General features: G+C 35.3%; 1 protein-coding gene across 1 annotated transcript in view; it reads right to left on the bottom strand.

The window, feature by feature from the left end:
* Positions 1 to 23,884, bottom strand: part of LOC106665016 (putative nucleotidyltransferase FAM46C) — a 434,493-nt gene that overhangs the window by 176,695 nt on the left and 233,914 nt on the right. The gene's annotated exons all lie outside the window — the stretch shown is intronic.

The raw sequence follows: 23,884 nt of genomic DNA, 5'->3' as shown, positions 1-23,884 counted from the left end.
ATGAGCACGGAAGATCCTGATTATCAAGAAATAATTAATTGATCCTGGAGCCTTAGTCGTAGGCAGTTCAGGTTCCTCGTGCTGTGTTCTATTCGAAAAATCCGCTGTATATAGTATTTTATATTTTATTTGTTTGATCCTATAAATGTGGATTTATTCATTATCATGAGTGTTGGTTTGGTTTGCTCGGTGCGCCATGCTATACCTCAGATTTTTGGTTTGATGTGTGTTCAGTCATTAGATCAATATGTAAATAAAAGTATTTAAAGGTAAATGGGGGGCTTTTATGCTCAAACACATACTTGGTCGGTGAAGCATTAAGTCCTGTTTTTATTTGTCCTGGGAAACGTTTGTGATAACGTAATGACGCGTAACGTAACGTAATTCTTTACGTAGAAACCGAATGCAATAATCTACAGCTGCGGTTGATTTTTTTCTTTTTTTGTGAGAAAGAGCCATATGCAAATTAGATCATTGCATGATGCGACGAGCGATGACGATATAATTGTTTTTCCGACACTTGGTTGTTCTTCGAATAAAAAATTACAATTAACGATTAACTTAATTAGAAACTCGCCGTAAATTGAACTAAATAATTAATAGATTTTAACATATAACGGATAATGAAAAGTAATTGACCGATTAATAATTAATTGGAGAATACAAGATTAAATTTAACTGAATTGGTAGTAAATAATGAGAGAGAGAGAGAGAGAGAGAGAGAGAGAGAGAGAGAGAGAGAGTGAGAGTGAGGGAGGGAGGGAGAGGGATAGAGACAGAGAGAGAGGAGGAAGAAAAAGAGAGAGTGGGAGGGAGACAGCGAGTGAGAGAGAAATAGAGATAGCTAAAAAGAAAGACAGGCAAACAGATAGATGGATAGATAGAACAAACGGGGCAGAGGAACAGGGGGAGAGAGCCAGAGGGAGGGAGAGATAGAGAGGGATATAATGAGAGAGAAAGAGATAGCTAAAAAGAAAGACAGGCAGACAGATAGATGGATAGATAGAACAAACAGGGCAGAGGAACAGGGGGAGAGTGCCAGAGAGAGGGAGAGATAGAGAGGGATATAATGAGAGAGAAAGAGATAGATAGAAAGAGAGAGATAGCAAGAAAGATAGATAGATAGATGTATAGATAGAAAGAAGAGAGAGGGCAGAGGAACGGAGGAAGAGATATAGAAAAAGATAAATAGACAGAGTGAGAGAGAGAGAGAGTGAGAGNGAGAGAGAGAGAGAGAGAGAGAGAGAGAGAGAGAGAGAGAGAGAGAGAGGGCAAAGGAACGGAGGAGAGAGCGAGAGAGAGGGGGAGGGATATAGTGAGAGAGAAAGAGAGAGATAGAAAGAGAAAGAGAGATAGCAAGAAAGACAGACAGATAGTTAGATAGATAGTTAGAATGAAGAGAGAGGGCAGAGGTACGGAGGGAGAGATAGAGAAAAAGATAAATAGATAGAATGAGAGAGAAAGATAGAGGGAGGGAGGAGAAACAGATTCAGACAGACTGGAAGCGAAAGGTAGAGAAGACACAATGATAAAAGAGAAAATGAGTGAGAGGTAAATAATAAATATATAAATAGAAATAGAGGTAGAGAAAGAGAGGTGAGAGAAAAGTAAGTGAGAGAGAGAGAGAGCATGACAGACAGAAGCTGGTAGAACCTAGACATATAGAAATTGCTCCACCTGTATAGGAAATGTGTTCAATTTACAAATAGATAAATAATACAGAAGTGGCTCATCTACCCAAAACGCCAGATAATACACCAAAACACACAAAGTAATACACCTTTTAAACACCCTCTCAAAAATTATATTTGCTCCACAAGAAAACACTTGTCAATTGGGATCATCACAAACCATTCATATTTATGAAAATATCCTAGAAACTTTTCTTCTGCGGAAGATAGGGATAAACGATAAAATTCCTAGACGGAATGCAGTTGAACAACCCGGCCAGCGAACTTCCTCCCCCTTTTGTCGAAATTAGCAGAAATGATCTACTGCGCACCCATGGCACTGGTGCGTGACTATCAGCGAAGATCGGCGGCCCAGGACGCGGTCGGACCTTGCAGCCCAGCTTGCCCGGAAGTGAGGACACCGGGGGCATACCTGTGCCACTGTTGTGCAACCGGATTCTCTGGGCCAAGGAGCTACGCGATGAAATACATAGAATTATTTTTACAATTAGTTCAACTAAGATGCAAGTTTTTTAAAATATGTTTTGTAAGTGAACTAAATAAGTAAAAGATCTTCCATATTTAGTACAAATATCGGCGTACGATGGATTGTTCAAACCACAAAACAAATAATGACAGTACATATCGCACACCCAAAAGAAAAGTGACACAAGTCGAAAAATTATAAGACCGAACTATTTAATTTTTTTTTAAAGTAAAAATTAGTTTTAAAAATGACACAACTGTAGGTTGCTAGGCAGCACTATCCTAGTTCGGTGTCGAGCCAACGTTTCCATCTTTATTGACATCATCTTCAGGGCTCAATAAGATCGAAACGTTGGTATCATAAAGAAAATGTTTTTCTAAAACCTACGTCACACCAGACCGCATCTCACGATCTCCGAATAATCATTGACTAACGGTCACTAAACTCCACACACTTCCAAACATATCTTATTATTTTTATTTAGAAGGTTTTGTCAAAATTTTATTTCAATTTAATTCACTAAACACCAAACATTGTTAAATCAATTGTACAAATCGTTTTTCGTAATGTGAAATTAATACAAGCCGTGATGATGACCTTAAAATAGGTCAAACGCTTGGCAGTAATAAATAAATTTGCTTTTTTCTTCAAGACCATAGCTTGATGTTCATGAATTATTTCAGTTTTATTTATTTTATTTTAATAATATTTGTTTGTTCATATTTTTTAACAATGTTGTCTTTTAACTTTTATATTATTTTACAGTTTGAACGATTTTTTACTGTTTTAATCACAATATTTTTAATAATAAAAAACCTTTATTAAATTAATACATAATTAAATGGGTTTTTTAAAGAATTAATTAGTCCTGACTCCAGGAAGAAAACTCATTTGGGACAAAAATAATCAATAATAATTACTACTAGATATATATGCTCGTTTGTTAGATTTGTATGTAGTCTGTTACTATCACAAATAACATTAATACCCTTAAAGTCATTCATTGACGGCCATTATTAACAAACTAATGTAAATTACTGAGAATTTGTAAGAAAAGTGTCACAACTCAAAAAGGGGTAGTGCAGCTGGAGATTTAAAGTTTTTCGTTTTTGCTTAAGTCTTGGAGAAATGAAAGACAATATTAATCGATAATGACATATTTTATTGCTAACAACCGTCATAGCATGTACTTAATACATACGTGAGAAAAAGCAAAATTTGTTGAGTTGTGTCACTTTTCTTGTGCTTCTGCGATATGTGTGCATTTTTGTTAGAAATAATTTTTGGTTGTGTGTAAGGTAAAGGTTTGTTCCGACTTTAATGACTTATTACTGACAAAGCTAACTTTATAAAGTCATGAATTTTAAAATTTTACAACTAAGTCAACAATGTAATGCCATAATTTTATCCCTTCTCAATCATAAAAATCTTGCTTTTATAACTTATTTTCCACTTACAATGTTTGGTTTTAAATATAAAAATATTATTAGGTCGTGTTAAATTAGACTAAATATAACAGACAGATAATTGTTTTACTGGATTGCCTTGAAAGCTGATTAACGGTACAACTGTTTGAATAATATTTTATTATTTGAATTAATTATTCTTTTTCGACTCAACCAAGACCTTAGAGAAAAAGATTAATTGAAATAATTAATACGGTCAACTATGTTAGCTAAACATTATGGATTATGTTTAATTAATTAATCGCTCACATTATATTCGGTAAAGCAGGTGGCACCATTAAATCAGTTATTAATCCCTAATCATTAATTATTACAAACAATGCGGGAAACCGAGGTGGCCGAGTGATTAGGGCGACCGAATCGTGTTTGCCTAGCTAGCGGTCCTGGGTTCGAAACCCGGCATAGTCCACGCATTTTAAATCGTGAGTGGAGAAAGTCTTGTAAAGTGGTTTGACCCAACGAACAGTTGGACGTTATCCTTTTAATTATACAGGAATTACTTAACTTTATGTGTTGTAAACAATCAATTTCTGTTTCTGTCCTCATCGGTATTAGTTTTTGTTCTTATTAGATTCAGTTCAACGAGTATATAGCAAACGTTTTAATCCTTTAAATCTTAATTCGGATCGGAATGCTTGGTGTAAGTTTTGTGTCGGTATAATTTTAGGCAGGATAAGAGGAAATGCTCTTTTGCAAAGAGGGATGAGAATATCCGGATTAATAAGCTTCCCTCTTTATCATAATAAAGCAGCACTTTTAAAACTTAATCAAACCGTTTTTATATTTTTTGTTTATTTTATTCATTGCTGTACAAAATAAATATACATTGAACAAATTGTATAATTATATACAAATCTGAAAGATCTTGATCAGGAAGATTTGAGCAGGAGGCAGTAGGGAGAGAAACCAGCCAGTACTGGAACTCTCGTTTATTTAGTTGGTCACGAGGACATCGTCGTTTTAAACGACTTCGAGAAAAGAGTTTGGGCTAGTGGGTGAAGGTGGAGGGATCGTTTAGAGTGGAAATGGAGGAAGCATGTTCGGATGAGATCCTTCACGAAGGTGAAATTAAAGTCCTTATGGATCATTTGATTGGTGACGTAGAAGGGGACATTGAGGAAACGAAGAACTTTTGACTGAAAGGATTGCATTCGTTAGATATTTGAGGATTTGGCCGAGCTCTACAGTTCAACCTGAAAGTCCAAGTCGATCTGATGAGTATTTTGTAAGCGGTAGTTTAGTTAGTTTGTTATGTGCACTTAGTGTGGATTATGGTCCCAGTAGGTGTCTTAGAAGTCTATATCTTTTGTCAAATTTTAATCTAGTGTGTCGGTTCCATGTAAGACTGTTAACTAAATAATGCCCAAGGTGTGATCGTATTAGCTTTTTAAGAAACCCTTTTTCAACTAGTAGACGTCTTTATATTGCGCAATCTGATGAAAAGGATCTTTTAGATGACATAACAAAGATCTTTTTTTTAAAAAAACAGAGCATCAAAACGAAAAGGGATTTATGAATTCCTTTGATTTCAACAGGTATATAAGAAGGGAAAAGGACTTTTAATGTCAGACACGACCCCGTAAATTGTTAAAATCCTGTTTTTCTGTTCTTCTTCAGTTTTTGCGTATCAAGGTGGTTTTATGCTCGTTAGGAATTTTCGTATCGGCAGGTGAATAATCACTAAGACGTAAGTGTAAATTGTCATATAAATGAAAAAACGACCGCATAAGCACGGTTTTCCAAACGTGTAAAAAAACAAAGCATGTCGATAAGGAGGTTATCCCGATTTTCCCCCCTGCAACAATGAATCAGACTTGAAGAAGAACAAGCGAATTTCAAGATGACACAAAAATAAATTGTCCCCGAAATGTAAACCGGCCAGATTAATTAATGCAAGTTAATTACTCATCCTTTGGGTAAGTGGGAAAGTTCTCAGTTGAAAGGGGTTGGAGATGGGGCAGTAACCCTTTCCCAGGTAAAAGACCCTTTACAATGATTAATAATGTTTTGATTTAGAAAGCTGAACAATTAGAGCCATTACCGTCAACGATACTTAAGTGAATAAGTTATTTGTTTCTAAAAATTAGCTGAAGAAAACACAACATAAATAAATTACATAATTAAAAATTTCTAATCAACACACTGATTTTGCTTTCAGTTCGACAAAATTTTCCTTTTTCCTTCTTCATATCCATATTTGAACAGTATTTTTATATTAATATTTTTGGCTTATAAATTTTACGTATCAAAGAAAATAATGCCAGAAAAATACCTAAAGTATTTAATATTTTTTTAAATAAATGGTAAATTACAGGCAACACTAAAAACCAGCGCAACATACTAAATTCGCAATAGTATGTCAAAAATATATAAAGAATTCTTGAGATTAACATGTCATCATTCCTTAACTCCATATACAACAGAGAGCGAATATTTTTGTCCCCTGGTCTAATTTTTAGGCAAAACAGGCTGTTTTATTGCATGTAATACTTAATGGATATCCATTATATTTAGTGGTATATTGACCAAATTACTTCCTTCAATTAATTAATCTTTTTATGTAAGGTTTTTGGTCGAAATGAAAACGCTAGTGCCACGAGCGGGATTCGAACCCACGGCTAAATACGCAGGTGACTAAATATGACACGGTCTGGTGCATGTATGCTACGTTATTGCACGACTGACCCATCTTTGTGAATTTCCAACTCAGACATTGCAGACGACATGAAGGTAGTTAATTTTTGCACTAAAAGAAATCTATGTAGATATTTTTATAGTCCTCCTGCCATTCCCAAAAAATCAAGCATTAGACAATTTTTCATCAGTTACTATATGTCATGAAAATATTGATGATTAAATGGTTCCGGTAGATGAAGACGGTGTGGACTATTTTGGCGGCGTCTCTATGATAATCGCTTTACCGTGCTAACGGGTTCAATTGTTTTCGATGGGAATAAAGAAGGCTTTGTAAGAAAAGGAAATGAAAGAAATACTTTTAAAGAGGGCTTCAATTACAGACGACCGTCCTTGGGATGTTACGGGCAGAACTGGAGTGGAGAACGGAGAAGATCCGTTAAAGTGGTCCTCCTTGGGTCCCCAACGGTCGACGAGTAAACGAACGTCCTTAGACGTCCTTTCCCTTTCACTCACAGATTCCAACATCTTGAGGCCAATTTGATTACATACACGATAGAAAATACGTTTCCCTAGTTTTTCACGGCCGATCCACTTCACGATTCTCGAGTTTGCCTTTCTGCAGATACACCGCGACTAAACCCGTGCCGAAAAAAAACTTTCCAATATGATCATTGTAATCAACGGTATCGGCTCAGTAATTTGGCTTACGCGATGTCACCAAAAGGCGCAATTTCTCCCTCGCAGATAGTGTTAGCGCAATTTTGTGTGGAATTCGACGAAATTATACTGTCTCCGGAGTAAACATATCGAATCACGAAAATTACCCGTCTTTGAAAAAGTACAAAATATGGTGACCAAAACGCTGAACACGCGGATCAACGTCTTTACGTAATATACGTACGTATCTGTGTTTGTGACCTTTCGAATATCAGCAATCGTCAGCATTCCCCTGAGCCCATGTTTTATTTCCTGTCGTACGCTTATTATTTGCCCTTATATAAATCAATAACTAACTCTCTTCTCTCTCTGAATCAATGTTTGTTAAATTTTCGACCTGTGCAATAAACACTTAAATAACAATTTATTGCGATTTTAAAAAACGTTATGCTATGAAAGTAAGCTGTTAGCTGGTCACTCGGCAGCATTTCGCGCATTCTTGAAATTTGATACTTTTAACGTCCAATTGCAAAATTGAATAACATAGCGCATATTACAAAGACGATCTTGTTTCCATTGTTTTACGCTCGACGCGAACAATTACGAAACCCCGGTGGAAGAGAAAAGCAAGGGATGCGAGTTAATTATGTAGCAGAGATAGAATCGGAATTCGAGGATTGAGAAAGCTTCCTGGAGGAAATTCTTTCCTGGGCCAAACGGTTTCCTCTTGTCCACATCCTTCGGCAAGACGGGCTTCGACGATCGCCGACTTCTTTGAGAAATCCGGCATCCTTTGAACACAATTGATACGGCGAACCTGCTTTCATTTTCACTTTAAATAAATAGTGATTATACTTGACATCATATATTTACAAAACTTTGCTTCGTAAGTTTTCGTTTTGAAAGTCAAAAATATAAGAAGTACAAACCGTAGTAAAAAGACGTATTAGGCTGGTTTGAACACCGGCACCACTGGAAGAAGATTAGAGGGATGGGGAAAAACATCGATAGTTTGCTCGAATCTGCATTTAGCCATTAGATCAAAGTACTTATTTACTCAAGCCTTTTTTGCTGATTTTTCTAAGATATCGAAAAAACTGCGTTTATATGCAAGGGGGTTCGGTAATAATTTGCATACATGAGAGAAGGACAGTATTTCAGTATATTCACTTTCAGTATATTTTCTTTATATATATTATTATATATTCAGCATTATTATGTTCAGTATATTCACTTTCAGTATATTACATTCAGGATATTTACTTTGCATATGTATTATTATATATTAGTATTCACTTTCAGTATAATACTTTCAGTATATTTACTTTAAATATATATTATTATATATTCAGTATATTCACTTTCAGTATATTACATTCAGTATATTTACTTTAAATATATATTATTATATATTCAGTATTTTATTTTATTCAGTATTATTATATTCAGTATATTCACTTTCAGTATATTACTTTCATTGATGAGAGTGATTATGCCTCAAAATGGAAAAGCAAGCTTATGCCACGTCTGGACCACAAAGTTTAGGTAATTTACCCTAAAAACGGAAAGTTATCAGGAATTTGTGAAAAATTTAAATTCTTGAAGTTTAGGTGTTACACATTGATTTAAAGTACTAAAATGGGACAACATCTGTTTCGGTTCAATTGTCTACACTTGGATTTCGATACTTCAGGATATCGATAATTTTGTTTCGATACTTCGGGTTCTCCATTATTTAGTAGGAGATCAATATATCTGTTTCCCTAATTCCTATTGTCTACACTTTGATTTTGATATTTCAGGATATCGATAATTTTGTTTCGATACTTCGGGATCTCCATTATTTCGTAGGAGATCGATATATCTGTTTCTCTAATTCCTATTGTCTACACTTTGATTTTGATACTTCAGGATATCGATAATTTTGTTTCGATACTTCGGGTTCTCCATTATTTCGTAGGAGATCGATATATCTGTTTCTCCAATTCCTATTGTCTACACTTTGATTTTGATATTTCAGGATATCGATAATTTTGTTTCGATACTTCGGGTTCTCCATTATTTCGTAGGAGATCGATATATCTGTTTCTCCAATTCCTATTGTCTACACTTTGATTTTGATATTTCAGGATATCGATAATTTTGTTTCGATACTTCGGGTTCTCCATTATTTCGTAGGAGATCGATATATCTGTTTCGATTGTTCATATTGTCTACACTTTGATTTGATATTTCAGGATACCGATACTTTTGTCAATTTAATCCAATATTTGAAAAACTAACGATGAATACATGAGGGACCGTTGCATCGAAACAAATCGGGCCTACAAACAACTTAGTCAAAAAAATATAGGGAATATTACGGATCAATGGATTAAAAATAACAGCTAGAGATGCAAAAGTATTCTGGGAGTTGATTCAGGCATAAAAGTAATGTGTTTAAATATCAAACACCAGCACAAGTGTGTATACAGAATTTTAATAATCTGTTGAAAGCGAAAATAACTTCCTCACTTATTCACCATCAATGAAAGAAAATTCCGAACCGGGACGTGATTTTGAGCTGGAGGAGCTGAATGTTGAAACATACGGAAAAAAAATAAAGCACCAGGGATAGGTCGGATCCCATATGAATTTTTCAAAACAGTGACAAATCCCAAGACAGGTCACTATCGGTTTACAACAATATTTTTAAAACTGCAAATGAGCCGGAAGCTTCCGTAAGTCAATAATATTTTCCCTGCCAGAAAAAGGTGACATTATTGATATTATTAACATTTACCTAGGTATCTCGTTTATTAACGACGTAGCGAAATTGTTTACAGGAATGCATTTGAACATATTAAAGGGATAGGTGAAAGAACATGGGATTTTGAATGAATTTCCAACTGGTTTCAATTTACTGAACATCATTAACCTGAAATTGTCTGTTAAAGGAGAGAAGGTCTATTGCTTTTTCGATGATTTCCTCTCAGTATTGGATGCCCCAGATAGGGGCTCGTAGTTTTATATGTTCGTCGTTATTACCGACCATGCCATTTTGCAAAAGATGTTTGACAACTTACGCAAGTATACTAAAAATCGGAACCATGATGTTAATATAAGTATAAGATTGTTGTATTTAGAAATGGTGGTAAGACGGCGAGAAATGAATCTTGAAAGCTGAGAAATACCCATAATACCCATAATAGAGGTAATTAACAGCTACTTGGAAGTTCACCAAAAAAATAATAAAGGAAAATTAAGCATAAACTGTACGTGGTCAAATTAAATAATGAAAGGAGGGAAAGTTCAAAAGGTGGGGTTGAGATAGGAAGTTGATGTCCGAGTGGATCGAGGTGACGATAGCTCAAGTGGTAGAGCAGCGGTGTATCTAGCCGAATATCGTGGGTTCGAATCCCGCTCGTGCCATTGACTTTTTTATCTCAACTAAAAACCTTAATTAATTAAATAACGATATACCAATCGTCGCTATGTTGAAAGTGTATGCAGGAAAAACGTATAACTTTCTTTTCAAAAAAGCTATTTGCTATACCACCCAATACGCCGAATTATACACCGTTGTCGAGACGCGCCTATCTTTCAGTTTTCATTGAGACTTCACCTCGAATATGTTTTGCAGGGTCTAAATGGGCCCGAAGGAAAACTCCCTCAATTTCTTGCAAATAAAATTATTGATGAAAAAAAGAGTGATACCAAAACTGGGAGGAACAGGAGAGGGAACTCCCTGAAGCGAATTCTAACAATTACGGAATCTGTTCAAGAAAAGCGCCGAGCGTCTCACGAACAGGAAGAACTGCTAAAAGCATCATAAGCTCTTTCTTACGGATTATACAAACTTAACCTGGTTAGGGCAAAGCTCATACATATATGATAATAAAAATGGTTTATTCTTTATTAGGAACAATCTTCCGAATGAGAGGGGAGCTCTATAACTTAATTGCAAACCCTGGTAATAACCCACAGAAATTGTCCGCAGGTGTACTATGGGTACGCCGGACGATCTCCATCACTTCCTAGCCTAATATCGAGAGCTACAGGAATTTAAGATTGATGTATGGGCCTTGAAGCAATTATCATGAGAAAGTGCTATTAATGTATGGAATAGTAACGAATGGAACCGATTGTGAATGCATCAAAATTTCTCGTAACAGACTATAACTATGGATAAATTATATAAATATAACATTTTCTGGTTTGAGGTAGGATGAGTACTTCAATTTACCTTTTGGAAAAGATAGTTCTTCTCATAAAAGTTTGGGGCAGCTATCGAGATTTCGAGTATTAAATACTCATCATCAACGTGATCACATGAATGTGCAAAAACACTAATGATAACACACTAAATATTATCTTCACATAATAACTCTATCATGGAAGCTGTCGACGGCCAAAGCAAAATGGAATGATGGATCCTCGATAAGTGGCAGAATCGATGGTCCCATAGCGCAAAGAGCAGAATCACTTTTGAGTACTTCCAAACAATACAAGTGCGAATGTCATCCTAGTGGATTAAGCGCAACTTTTGGCTTGCCCAGTCCCAAAGTGGCCGTGAAAACGTCAGTCATGCTTGCACTTGGATTCCGCCTGTCATCCTCTGCAATGTGCGGAAGGTGCGACGCGACCCAAGATATGGAACATGTCCTATCCAACTGTGCACGGTACGAAACCCACGCACGATGAAAAAAATGTTCCAAAGTTGGCCAGAAAAACCGCGGCTTGTGGTAGACAAGGAAAACCTACGAAATATCAGGGTTATCACTGACATCGAACAAGAAGCATAGAAAACATGGAGTAAAAAACTGGTGAGTACTTAGATTGTTAGAAAAAATAGGGGTTGGGTTTTCTCTCATTTAGTTTAATATTTACTTCAAATTTGTCGGAAAAAGTTTTAAGTATGCATATGTGCACATAAACATATGTTAAACAGTTTAGCTCATCCCTGTAAGGTAAAGATACTGGATTCGAATCCAGCGGCCCTGCATTCGAACCCGACATACTTCCAAACGGGCTTTTTTTTCAAAATCATCGCACCCTTCAGGGGGGCGTTTATATAACCTCGTAGTTGAAATACCCTCGTAAAAAAAAAGACAAAACCTATACCTATATAAATGTGAGAGAGAAACAACAGGGGTGTACTCATTTATTTTACTTAAATTCAGAGCTAGGTTTTAAGTCCCTTTCCCCTCCTAATTCCTCAGCGATCAGCTAGGATAAGATAAGAGGGAAGCTTAGTCTCAAAACAACAAATCCCATGCGCCCTTTTGAATTAAGTTTAGAGTTTGGCGAGTCCGCCGGTATGTCACCCTCAGTTACGGCGGAAAAGGAGGAGGGTTTAAAAAAATATACCGTAAGAAAAATAATTTTGAATTAAGGATTACATATGTTGAATATTATTTCAGTACAAGTTTAAAATTGACAATAAACCAAAATCTATTATATTATTTTTGTTATTTATCTACATGTTTAATTTTGCATTTTTCATTTCAAAATTCTCAAACCAATCTAGTTCCCTCCTGTGGTTGAAACTGAGAAACACTGTTAAATGTAAATATAAAATTGAAGTTGTGCTTTGTTTCATTATGATGAACCTCATATTTAGAAAATTTGCTTCATTTAGGCAAGAGTTGTCTGTTTGGTTACTTCAGTATATGGATCATTTTGTTTTAATACATTCAAGTCTAACAATTCTTTTAGTATAGATACCGTCGTGCCCAATGCTAACAATAAGCATATAACAACGATATTGTTTATATTATTGCGATATCAAACCAGTAAAGAAAACAAACATAATGGTAATCAGTGATTTAATTTAAAATAAAATAAAAATATCCAGGAAATTCTAGAAATTTGTCTTGACACGGGGTTGTATTTAGATTTGTTCGAATAACTATGCCGTTTTATTTCATTAAGCATGCTCGGTATTTAGTTGCTTTTAGGCATGTTAAAGTTTACCAGCGAGTTCATTTTATTCAGTTTTGAACTATTAATTTGTAAACAGCAAATCCGAAAAAAGTAATCCCTTGAGCTACTTTCATAGAAATTGGCCCAAAGACCTGTTAACTTTACGTGATCTATCTGGTTCCTGTATGAACTATAAACTTCGAAAATTTTTCGAAATCGAATTTATTAGATCAATACCTACTTCTTGTTCAAACGTGCCCAATCGTTTTGCGCTGTTTAACAAGCTTCCTCCTTGTGATACATCGAAATTAATATGCTAAATCAAAGAATGCGTTCGAACTACTTCAGTTTTATTATGTTTCAAAACACGTACGCTATCGGATGGAATCATTTCAATCAACACAACCTACAACGAAATATTTCTATGTCATATCCACTTTGGGATAGAGAATATATTAAAACTTATTTCTGATTTGTAACAAAAAGATAATGTGTTAGAATTCTCTCACTTTTTCATGCCAGCATTCGTAAGACAATCAAAATCTCAAGGCTTATTTCAATATCGTGTTTCATTTGATAAAATATTAAAGAACAACTATAATCACGAAGGCCAGCTGGTTCCCTTTCATTCCATAATATCGATATATTTTATATTGCCTAACCTTTAAAATAATAATTCAATACCAATAATTTGCCAGGGATCTTTTAAAATAACCTTCATGTAAGGGGAAGATGTTAAGCAAAAGCTGAATAGGTCTCGAAAGTTGCAATTTTGTTAAGACCTTATAACAAAACTATTAGAGATAACATTGAAATTGGTGTTATGTCGGTATGTTAGTTAAGTCCGGGACTCGGGGATTTGTTTTGTTTAACTTAAATTGCTTGGCGGTGAAAGAATTTCCTAGAAGAACCTGGAATATCCAGTTTTCCGCGTTCCTTTTTCGTGATTGAAGTCCCATCCCTGTGGCACTTTCTCTCTTACTTCAATCAATGGAATTTAATTAGGCTGGAAAGATAGTTGTGCTCTGTTCTTTTATCGCAGCGGCGGCGGTTCTAAAGCCGAGAGGGAGAATGGAATCCCATTTGCCCATAATCGCTTTTATTAACACTTTTACCGGGAAGGACAGTTTCCTGAGATATCAAGAAAAACTCTCCCTAGTTAATGAACCCGTGGAGAACAGAAATTTCCACCCCTTGTCGCACCGAATAACAGCCAAAGGCACAATTTACGCCCGTGAGGCAACACCAATTAAACATTAGAAACCTACTCTAGTTCCACACGACACAAACTTGAAGAAAGAACGTTACACGAGTATGACCTATCCTTACACCGTCAATCCAATCCTGTTCTTCGGACAACCTTCGAAACTCCTATTTACTACTGAAGAGAAGGAAGAAGATTATTTATTTAAATACCAGGTAGGGTTTTATTCAATGTAAAACGTAATGGATAGTACACACTATTTTTACTAAAATCCTGGAATAATTAATCGACTTCCTCGTCGGTACAACCTTAAATTACCTTTCACTCCATATTTACATGGTTCAAATGGATTTTTTTAAATGATGTCCTGCTTGATAGTGTGTTTTTTAAATAATTGGCCATTTATCGTACAGAGCTAATTATTTGGATATTTCGATAGTACTGATTAACTTGGGAGTACATTTTATTCCACTGTGCCTTATAATTTTGAAAGTCAAAATAATTGCTTCTTTCTTATAATTGAGGAAACTATTTTTTGTGTTAAAATTAAGCTTGTAAAAACGTGAAGCTCTTGTTTGGTATACAGGAGGTTCAAAATTTGGAAATTGTGCGGGAATGAGCAAAGAAAGTGCCCATTAGCACATGGCCATGGGGTCCACCACAATGAACTTTTAAGCCGAATACTACCCATAGAAGCACATGAAATTGGTAAAAATATCTCAAGGGTGCGATAACAAAATGCTATACACTAGACAGCTCTGTAGTCTTTTGAAGCCTACGAGATCAACTCGTTACTAAATAATTTAACATTAGAGAGAGTTCCTGGCCATCATGGTATTTCAGATAACAAGGCAGCAAATACCCTACCTAAAAAGAGAGCTTAAACAGGGCTGAATTCATTTTGTGGCATAAACAAGCCGCATTAATTAAGAACTGGAATATTGAGTTACAGAAAACGCGAAAATTATGGAAACATCAGCCAGGCAAAATTACTACTTGCATTATGCACAAAGATTATGCACAAAAACAACCGAATGGAATAAAGAGGAAATCCTAGTCGACATGAAAGAATTCCTAACGGCATATGTTCCAATAAAATACTAATTTTAAAAATATGTGATTCTTAACTGACGAATATTGTTGACTGTCTTGAGGAGGAAGAGACCGCAGAGCATATCCTACCAAACTGCCTTGCAATTGCAAGGAAAAGGTCTGTAAAACAATGGAAGTTTTCTTGAGTAAAATACCTCGATACCGTACCCAGGAGGAATTCTGTACTAATTAGAGAAACGAAAATCATTCAGCAAAACCATTAGCAGAGATCGGACAATGTAGGAAATGTTAGGGATATTGTGAAATGTCCTGTAAGATCGTGTACGCCCCCTTCTTTCCTTAACCTGTTAAACGTTAATTTCTCCGCAACGCTGCGCTTCGTAGAACCAAAAATAAAGCTATAACCGTCCTTGAAGGCTTATTTTTTTATATATTTTTTTAAATTATTATAAATTATAAAAGGCGATCAACCGCTTTGGGTCATTTTCCGCCTTAAAAAATTTCAAACTGGGTGGTGAATGGGCCACAGCTCAGGAATCCCCCAATAGCGGGAACCGCCACCAGGTGGGCACCCAAACCGCAACCCAAGACACCACCCAACATTGAGTGGATTACACATTATTGCATACTGAACTTGAAAGATTTTTTTATTAAATTATTATATTAATTTATCTTCATATTTCCGAAATTGGTTTAGTTTTTTTAAGGAAAGTTACTAGTTTGTTTATTTGGTCGAAGTCATCACCAAGCGAGTCTTTGAGATTAGTTGGAATTTCCAACCGATGTCTTTCTGCTTCATATTTTTTGCAATTTGTGAAAATGTGTTTCACTGTTCTTCTTTCTGCGCAAACATCACAAAACGGAGTATCTTTTTTTGCCATGAGATAAGAATGAGTAAGCCTACAATGACCAATTCTGAGCCTAACAAGGACCACTTCTTCATGCCTGGAACCTCTATGAGATGAGGCCCAAGGTTTTACACTATTCAGATATCGATTAACGGTCACTAATCTCTACACACGTTTTACACTATTTTTTATCTCCCTAAGTTTGACATTAGAAGTCGTTTGCCATAACTGCCAAGACTTTCTTTTATGCCAAGCTGCCACATCGGATTTTGGTGTTTTTGTAATTTTAACTCCATTAAGGATGGCCTGTTTTGCCAAATGGTTCACCTTCTCATTGCCAAATATTCCGCAGTGTCCAGGAATCCACATGAACATAGTCTATTTCCCTGATTTTGCAGAGATTCAATGGTAAATAGGATGTCTTGTATCAACGGATGTACAGAAAAGTTGTTTTTAAGTGCCAATAGCGCTGACAAAGAGTCAGTACAGATGACAATCGTTTCCCTGGATGGGGATAATGTAGTTAAGCATTTTGCTATTGCTATAATCTCAGCAGTATAGCTGCTACATATATGTGGTAGGGTAAACATATATTGTGCCTTATTATTATAAGTGAAAAAAGCAGCACCTGTCCCTACATTATTTTTTGAGCCATCTGTAAAACATAGTGTGGGATTCGAAAAGATATCTATTATTTTTATAAAATTCTTGACTGTACATGTAGGTGGGAGTACTCTTCTTAGAAAATTTAGTGAGGTCTAAGCATAGATTAGGCTTTGGAAGCAGCCGGGGAGGTTTAGGTGAAATTCCAATTTTATAGAGAGGGGGGATCGTAGCATTTATTAACTGTAAATGAGCAGCCACTCTAGATGGAAAATGCTTTCTTTTACAGCGTAGGGTATCTTCAAACGGAATAGAGTTTTCACTTAGAAAAATGGACACTAGAGGATGGGAAGGGCATGAGAGAATTTTAACTGCAAAGTTCAAGTCAAGTCTTAATCTTCGATGTTTGAGGGGCAATTCTCCAGCTTCAGCATGCACACTAACAAATGGACTAGATCTAAATGCACCTATGGCTAGACGCAAACCTGTGTTTTGTATCGGTTTAATCATGGACAATGTTCTTTCACTAGCAGAGCCGTATGCACAACTCCCATAGTCCAGTTAAGGCTATTAACAAGGCTTATTGTTATTTGTTATGATTTTGCTTTGTCTTAAATTGTAAGATGCCAGAATTTAATAAAAAAGGAAAATTAATCAATGCTTTCTATGCACTAGAAAAGTACTAATAAATGACACACTTCAATTAGTAGACATACCTAACTTGTATACTAACATCTAACAGCCTACAACTTTATACAATAGGGGATATATCTATTATGAATGAGAGTATAAGGAGAGGTCAGGAATTAACAAAAGCAATGTTAATTAATGCCTGATTTAATTAATGACTATTTAAGAATAAAAATACGTGTAAACAAAAACAGCTGTTAAATTCATGGCTGCCATGTTGGTTACCTACGTCCTAACGGATAGGAAAGTGACTACATTTTCGACCTAACATCTAACATTGTTCTTGGCCTGTTAGATCGAGCAATGTTAACTAGCCGATTTTTACAAGTCTACGTCATCATTTTTCTCGATCTAACAGGACTTGACAGAATTAACAGAGTTAACACAAAGATCGTGAGTACCCCTGTTAAGTGTAAAAGGGGCAACTCTTTCTGCAACTCCAAAAAGAAAAAAAAATGTAAGACTAATTTTCTTTTAATATTAATGTATATATGTACTTAGCGTAAATTATTTTTCTATTCAACTAACAAACGAGGATAGAAAATGAAACTAAATTAAACCCTTAAGGTAAACACAACATGCATACTTTCCAGTCCGAGAGCTGTCTGTCTAATTGCAAAATCTCTACGAAACAGAACATTACACAGTGACCTCCGCATTCCGACGTTCGCGATAAAATAAAATAAAAAAACATGCACGGGCAGTTTCACACGTCGTTTCACAATTATCCTTAGTGTTGTATACAACCGACCTAAATCAGAGTAAACGACAAGTAATGATAAGATTGACGATTCCTTCGAAAACGCGTCCAGAAAATAATATCCTGCGGCTCTGTGAGAAAACACCGCCGCCCATTTGCCCAAGATCAACAAGAATCGACTGCTAACAAAGGTGAAATAAATTACAAAACTAGAGGCAATTTATTTACAGAGTTAAATGTTATACTATCGATGACCAGGTGGATGTGGGTAGTACATGCATTGGGTCGTTTACCTTTCAAGTCTGGGAACTGGATTTTCAACATATAAAGTTTATAAGGTTATTCAAATAGATGTTAAAAAAATGGATGAAACTGTAGAGTGTTATTTTTTGGGTGATTTATTGCCCAACACTAAATGAAGCCAATAGAAAATATTTTATCCACATTTCTTTAGATTTAGTTCTTTTGAAAGAATGAGTTTGTTTTTATTTTTAGATCCACGCATCGTTAACGTGTTAGAGTTACAAGTAAACAAAAAATCATATATCTCGGATAGGTAATTAATTATTAATATATAAAATATATATTAGAAAGTATATTTTCTTCAACTTCCAATATTATGTTGATGGTTTAGGATAAAAAAATATAGGGAAAGTCATACCCCGCAAAAGCCTTTTAAATTTTCATTGATTTTTAGAATGTTTAAAAATTTAATTGTAACTATTTTTACTGTTTTTTATTTAAATTTCAAATGATTATAATAATGTATAAATTATTGTAATTATTTATTAATTATTATAAAAACTTGAATTATTATAATATTTATTTATAATTATAATAATTAAAGTAATAACTTTGGTCAATTGGACCAACTAAAATATACAATAGATTAATGTTTATAAAGCTTAAGTAATTCTTACAATTCATTTTCAATTCAGAGAGAAAGAGAAGGGAAAGAGGGATAAAGAAGAGAGAGGGAGAGAGAAAAAAGAAAGGGAGGAGAGAGAAAAGAGAGAGCGAGAGAGAGAGAGGAGTAAGAAAAAAAGAGAGCTTGAGAGAGAAAGAGAGAGAGAGAGAGAGCGAGAGCGAGAGAGAGAGAGAGAGAGAGACAAGAGAGGGAGAAAGAAAAGAGAGGGAGAAGAGAGAGAGCGAGAGAGAGAGGAGTAAGAAAAAAAGAGAGCGTGAGAGAGAAAGAGAGAGAGACGAGAGAGGGAAAAAGAAAAGAGAAAGGGAGGAGAGAGAAAAGAGAGAGCGAGAGAGAGAGAGGAGTAAGAAAAAAAAGAGAGCTTGAGAGAGAAAGAGAGAGAGAGAGAGCGAGAGAGAGAGAGACGAGAGAGGGAAAAAGAAAAGAGAGGGAGAAGAGAGAGAGAAGAAAGAGGAGAGAGGGGGACAGAAAATAGAAAGAGTGCAGAGAGAGAGAGACAGAGAGAAAAAAAGAGAGAGGGAGAGAGAAAAGAGAGGGAGAAGAGAGGGAAAAGAGAGAGACAAAAGAGAGGGAGAAGAGAGGGTAGAGAGATAGAGCGAGAGAGAAAAGAGATAGAGAGACAAAAGAGAGGGAAAAGAGAGAGAAAAGAGAGGGAAAAGAGAGAGGGTAGGGAGTGAGAAAGAGGGAGAGAGAAAAGAGAGAGAGAGAGAGTGAGAGAGAAAGAAAGAGAGAGCGTGTGAGAGTGGAGAGAGAGTAGTAAGTTTCGGACAAAATAAAATATACAAATTTATTCAGATTGTTCATATTATCCGTCACCTTGATAATAACTTTTGTAATATTTTTAGTTCCAGAAGGTCAAAAACTGAAAAAACATGCCATGAATTTGTGTGCATAAACGATTTTACGAAAAAACGATACAGAGCTATGAATAGCAGTCATTCAGTGTTTTATTTTAGCAGTAAAACAACATGAATTAGGATTGCAGCTTTTCAGGCGGAATTTATAACTTACTACGATTTTTACAGTGCAAGTTGTTTTTTAGTACTATAAATCATTTGTTGTCGAAGGTCGCCTTAGTAAAATAAATCCGGCAATGTGTCCTCTTTGATTTTGTAAATTATCACAACGTAATATTTCTTTGATTACATGTCACATATATGGAATTGAATGATATCAGGCTGTAAAAGTACCTTTGGGAAACATCGTCGCACAATTGTAAGTGCACGAAGCGGATCTCATAAAATATCACCTAAACGAAATGATTTACTTCTTGCATGACGGTTAGAGGAAAAAAACAGTAATTTTACACAAGAAAGGAGTTCCCTTCACGTGGTTGTCGCGTGGGTTCCTGTGGAGGGTTCCGCTGCGAAAACAGGTTCCCGGTCTATTTTTCAAGTCGATCCGGTACGGGTGAAAAATAAATAATAAAAATTAGAATCCATTACACGAAAATAACATTGAGAAAAATTCCAATATTTTGTTTACCACTCCGTCGTTGAAAAATCTTCACACTCTAAACATTAGGGGAAAACAAATCAGTATTTTAAGTTTGGTGAAAAGCTCTGAAAACGACCAGGGATAGCATAAAGGTTAACAGCTTTAAAGCTGCCACAAGGAAGGTCGGGAGTGCGGTAGACCGATCAAATCCGCCTGCCTACTTACTCCAGCTGACAGATCGTTTCTCTTCCACTACCGTCTGTACTTAATAATTTAAAAGAATTCAACTACCCAACTGTAACACCTATTCCTTTCCAGGTACACTAATTTTTTGCAAAAAAATTACCTTATGCGAAAAGAATCAACTAAGTTAAATTCGACTTGCCTATGGGAATAAAGTGCACAATTTGTAACCAAGCGATGTAATAAAGTAAAATGAAATATTTTTCTATCAAGAAACAAAGTCGACATTCGTTTTTTGTGTTTCTTAAAACCCCCGAATACGAATTTGCATGTCTTTTAAATTAATTTTTTTACTAAAGGGGGGGGGATTCTAGCAGAGGACATATCGACCCGACCATCAGGATGCCGGTGTTTTTTAAAAAAGCTAAGCATAGGTATGTCACCCCTCTTATTAATTTTTTCGTCAGTGAAATTTTCGATTATTTGTCTGGTATACCTATAAGAAGGTTGTATCGTTTTATTAGGTTTCGTGGTCCGCTTGACCAAATAAATTCTTTTCAATTAATTAAGGTTTTGGTTGAGATAAAAAAATCAGTGTCGCAAACGGGATTCGAACCCACAATCTTCCTTTATCTCAATCAAATCCTTAATTAATTGAAAAGAATTTATTTGGTCAAGCGGGCCACGAAACGTAATAAAATGTAATAAGCAAAATGAAGTATAATTCACTAAAGCTCTCCGTGGTCATTTCATTTGTCGCCGAGAATCAAATAGATTACACGACATTTGAAAAATGGCAAAAAGGAGGAAAAATTCAAAAGGTGGGATTCAGATGGGAACTTAGTGTCCCAGTGGATCGAGGTCACGGTAGCTCAAGTGGTAGAGCAGCGGCGTATTTAGCCAAAGGTCGTGGGTTCGAATCCCGCTTGTGACACTAACTTTTTTGTCTCAATCAAAACCTTAATTAGTTGTATCGTTTGTTAAGTTCCTGTCTTTTAAGGCAAGTGCGGGGATTCCATGTCAGTGTTTTATCGAAAAACATGCCTAGATATTTTACTATGTATGGCGTAGATATAGGCATGTTCTTAAAGTAATTACGTAATTAATCATTTATTGGCCTCTGTACAGGCCTCTGCCCTGTAATCTATCATTTGAAGAAGATTCGCAAAACTTAGACAGAAACCGTTCCATTACTTGCAGTGAGGTGATGAATTCAAGAGTCAGCTTTGGACTTATATTTTGGTACCATTTTAACGCACGAAATTTTATATTGCTTTCAAGATGTATTCTTTATTGCAATGAGGTGTTTATATTTGATAAGTTACTGTATAACTTAGACGCAAAATACTGCCTTTCATAACAACATAATTTTTATATATAAGTCGTGTCGTTTGTAAAAAAATATTTGAAAAATTTAATCGGGAAATTAGAGTTTAAACTTAAAGTGCGTAAAATAAGAGTTAAATTGGTTAAATAATTTGACTGTTTTCAAAACAAAACCGGCACTTGTTGCACAGACCGTTGTCGGCCAAAACAGAAGAATCGTCTTTTGCAAAATGTCAATTTCAGCAATTGTAACTAATTACCCAGCAGATTACACAAGCGTTGTAGTTATACGTTTCGGTCATAATACGAGCGGTGGAAATCTCGTTATGTAATCATGATAAAAGGTAAATCCCTGGGTTTTAAATATTAGGTGGAAAGCCATCTCGGAGAGATTAAAAAAACACAATAAACAATTAATTTTGTACGAGATTTTATATTGAAATTGCGTGCCATCAAGTCGAAATATTAAACAAAACACAATTCCTCCAGGGTTTTTTTTTTTAAATAGATTTTTGCATTTTCCTCCTACAGTCTACGTAATTTTGTCGTGAACAAATGTTAATTGAGGATTTTTGGTTTATTCGCGTATTGTGCTGAAGTGAATGGTTGGATGAAAAAATCTGTTTAAAATCGACTTACCGTCAAAATCGAGGACGATCTGGACATTTAGAAGCATCCGGGTTACATAAAGTTCTGCTTAGTTTTGCAACAGACGTCTTGTCTGCCCCGTATTTCAAAGCGCCAGATTATTTTTCAAATGGCACTTGGTTATACTTACTAGGTTTCAGGTTAATCCATCAGTTATCTTTCGATGTATTAGCACATATTCAAATTAATAATATATCTGAAGTGCTGATTTGAAAAAATCTCAGGTAGTAACTAGAAGTAATTTTACAATCACAAAAACTGTGAATATTTTATATATTTGATCTACAAGTGATTCTGGTTATACATTTGCTACAATTAAGCCAAAAATATATGATTACAATATAATTTATCAAATATCAGAGAACATTTTCTAAAAAAATTGAGTGTTCATTGACAAAATACACATGTAAACTGCTCAAATATGAATAGGGATTTGTAATTTATTCTAATTCATTAATATTAATTGAATTAACCGATATACAGGGTGTCGGTTTTAGATGGCCCAGCTATATTAAACTTAAACCAAAAGCTATAAAAAAAAGTAATACGTGATTAGTATCTGATAGTCTAGTTTAAAATTTTTACCTTGTTTTGGAGAAACAGGGTAAATAGGGTACCTCAGGCGAAGTTAAAACTCAAAATTTCAAATACGACCCTTTACATCCTGTCACATCATTTTAAAGCATGTTTTACGCTGAAAAAAAGGACCAATCGGATTATAAATTGGTCAAAAAATGACAAAAGTTATGGCAAAAAGAAACCGGCATCGTAATTTTGAGGAGGAGCTGAATATTTTACCGTATGTTCTCGAAAATCCGAATTTTTTTTTCCGAAATGTTGGAAGGGTTTTAGGTATTTCAAAAAATAAAATTAGAGGTGCACTCCGTACTTACAATACAAGGGACTTCGGGACTCTGATTATGCCGTACATCCTATCGACTGATGAATCCTAGTTCAAGTGACTAAACCGTTGGAATTTTCGAACGTGGGCAGTGGAAAATCCGAGAATTTCTAGAAACTTTTTGCCATAATTTTGACATTTTTGGACCAATTTAAAATCCGAATGCACATTGTTTTCAGCGTAAAACCCCCTTAAAATTACGTGTCATGGTGTATAGGGTCGTATTTGAAATTTTGAAGTTGAACTGGACCTTAAATCCCGTGTATAATTTTTTCCAAAAAAGGTAAACATTTGAAAGTGGACTAAAAAATATTAAACACGTATTTTTTGTTTTGATAGCTTCACTGGTTCAAGAAAAATTCAGACGGGCCATCTAAAACGAACACCCTGTCAGGTATAGGTCACTGTGTCCCCAAACATTTTAAATTTAAAAAAAAATTTCATTGTCCCAATATATTTTAAGATATGTCTTGCCTAAAACTGTAATGCCAATAGCAAAATTGCGAGAGTTGTAGCAGCTCAATTTTGTGAAAATTTTTTGATTG

This window comes from Cimex lectularius, unplaced genomic scaffold, assembly GCF_000648675.2.
Source record: "Cimex lectularius strain Harlan isolate CLEC.00 unplaced genomic scaffold, Clec_2.1 scaffold138, whole genome shotgun sequence".
Classification (NCBI taxonomy): domain Eukaryota; kingdom Metazoa; phylum Arthropoda; class Insecta; order Hemiptera; family Cimicidae; genus Cimex; species Cimex lectularius.
Note: the sequence above shows the minus strand (reverse complement) of the source record. Positions and strands in the feature narration are given on the sequence as shown.